Genomic DNA, 2,864 nt, shown 5'->3' with positions numbered 1-2,864 from the left:
TCACCAATTGTTTGTATATAATGCAACCGAATTGTAATCAAAAGTACTCATCGCAAGTCGCTGCAAGTTCTATGTGGCATACTAGATATTTATATATATATAATATATATGTAATTATGCATTTCAGTCTGAGCGCTGCTTTCCTTTCAGATTGTGCTTTCATAATCTGATTTGTAATTAAACTGTGTTATTTTTTCATTATGCATATTATTTTACTAATTTGGCTAATAGCAATAAGTATTCAGAATTCCGGCGACGTGTGTGTGCTTGTGTGTGTACATAATGATAATGAAATCAAACTTACTAAATAAGCAATCTTTATCTAACTTTATATATCTATGTGTACATATATATAAACAGATTAAGTTAATACAAACAAACATACATACATRCATAMATATACATTCATGTGTATGTGCGTTGGCGAGAATCGATGTAAAGGTGAAATACTCCGATGCGTGCATTATAACGGCAAACGAAATGTTATCAGGTTGAAAAGCGTAAAACTAAATTAATTATTGCAATTACATAACTACATACATACTAATAAACTATTATAGACAAGCGTCAAGCGAATATGATTTGAAAAGCCATAGTTCCAAGTATCCAAACATCACTCAGTTAGARAATCTACAATAAATAATTAAGAATGAAATCTAGTTAAAATCATTGCAACTTAACTGTAAATTAAACATACTTACATATATACATACTGACATACATACATACATATATGCATATAGCTCGCGGTGAATAACGAGAAAAATTGAACAAAAACCGGCACACTGTTAAACTAACACCACAACAACAATAACAATAGCAACTATATAATTAATAATTAAAAAGTTGAAAATTTCAGTTTTTCCTTAAACAAATCACCGAAGTGTTTGCAGTTATAGAAACTTACTGAGCAGCACACTCAATCCAACCGACAACGCCGCTCGGCAACTCGGCAAATATTAAATTAAACTAAATGTAGCGTTATGCGGTTAAGAAATTAAAATGATGATTACGATTATGATTATAGACAAGTAGCTACGAACAAAATTATGCTTACATACGTACATAAAACACTCATTAACTCTTAAACTAAGTAAATTTAGTTAATTAATACTACTCATTTAGTGTAATGAACTAAAAGGAAACAAGAGGAGCTAAAAAAGCGAGCAATATATGCAAATATATATATAACTAATAATAACTGTAAAATAGCCATGTTTGTGTGAAACTCCTATACTTACAAAATATGTATACCGATTATACCATATATGAAATCGAGTCAAGGCAATATGAATGGCAACTGATGCATACTCACTCACGTGTAAGACGACGACGATTCGGCACTGCGTCCAAGCACAKGCAGTATTTCTCTTGTTTGTTCTAAGAAGATCGAAAAAAATAAAACATGAAACATGAAAGATAAAATATGTAACGACAAATATACATACCAATTAAGAATAAATATACAGTATCTAATTCAATTGTCTGGCGTTATWTGTTCCGATARGAGTTTTATACCCCGCAAYATGCTGCACCRGGCGTATAATAAGGAGTGAGACAAGTAGRSGTACTTTCTTCAAAAGACTTTTTTGACAGATCACGCATGAGTCGTGTCAAGTTGTCATGTYATTTTTGTTCACYTTTTTTGGTGTCTCATCTTGGAAAGACTTACGACTGAACGTTTACCATTCGTTCCACTTYATTACGAAAATTCATATTCTGTATAGAATGTGTTTCACGCGCTTGGCTCAACTTATAATCAACATAATCGGGTTATTGAGCATACTATTTGCAACATCATCACCCATCTTGMGACCCAGCACACATTATTGGATGATATTCGACCGAATAGACCACGCCCAGCGCTCACTGAAGAAAATATAGCAGCCGTAACTGAGAGTGTACACAAAAACCGTGGAGGGTCGATTCGTCGCTGTTCGCAGCAATTCGGACCGACGTATGGAACGACTTGCCGCATTTAACGAAGTGATATTGCTTCACTCTATGGACTATTGRAAAGTAAGATCCGACGTTTTCTAGCCAAATTTTGTTCACAGATGAGGCTCATTTCTGACTGTAAAGAAGCAAAATAACCGCATTTGTTTCGAGGAGCAACCTGAAGAGATTCAAGGGCTGCCAATTCATCCAGAAAAGACAACTGTTTGATGTGTTACCGTCAATGGCGACCGTTGTCGCGCCATGATAACCGACTATTGGATGTCTTAATGTGAAGTATGTGACCTCAGCGACACTTAGTTTCAACAAGATAGAACCACTTTTCACATATCGCAACAATCAATGGATTTATTCACTTTGGTGTGCAGAAAATTTCACGTTTTGGGTGGGTTCGTTGGCCACCAAGGTCGTGTAACGTCACACCGTTAGACTTTTTCCTGAGGGTATATGTAAAGTCTAAAGTCTATGCGGGCAATCCCTCTTCAATTTTGGACTTAGAGCAAAGCAGTTTGTGTGTCATTTGCCAGTTACCAGTMGAAATGCTCGAACGAGTCATCGAAATTGGACTCCCCATTAAATTCGAAGGTTTTGTGTAGGGAACCTCGAAATAGTTACCTGTCATAAGGCGGCTCACCTTAAAGGAACTATTCGTTGAAAGTTTTATCCTCAGACATTCATTGGTACTTGATACTATTATGTGTATATGCTGGGAAGAGAAAGAATCAAATCGAATTAAAAATTGTGTTATATGGGAAGTAGACCTTGGTTTTTGTTCGATTTTGCCCATTTTCATACTGTGCTGTAGGAATGTCAAGATAATATTACCAACGGATGGAAATTGGTCTCGAATAGGATTTTCTCATAAATGTCACATCCCACACCCCATAAAGCCTTTTGTATCAGCATCC

Source organism: Bactrocera latifrons, unplaced genomic scaffold (genome assembly GCF_001853355.1).
Source record: "Bactrocera latifrons isolate USDA-ARS-PBARC rearing strain unplaced genomic scaffold, ASM185335v1 scaffold_243, whole genome shotgun sequence".
In the NCBI taxonomy this organism is placed as follows: Eukaryota; Metazoa; Arthropoda; class Insecta; order Diptera; family Tephritidae; genus Bactrocera; species Bactrocera latifrons.
This window is presented reverse-complemented; position numbering follows the sequence as displayed.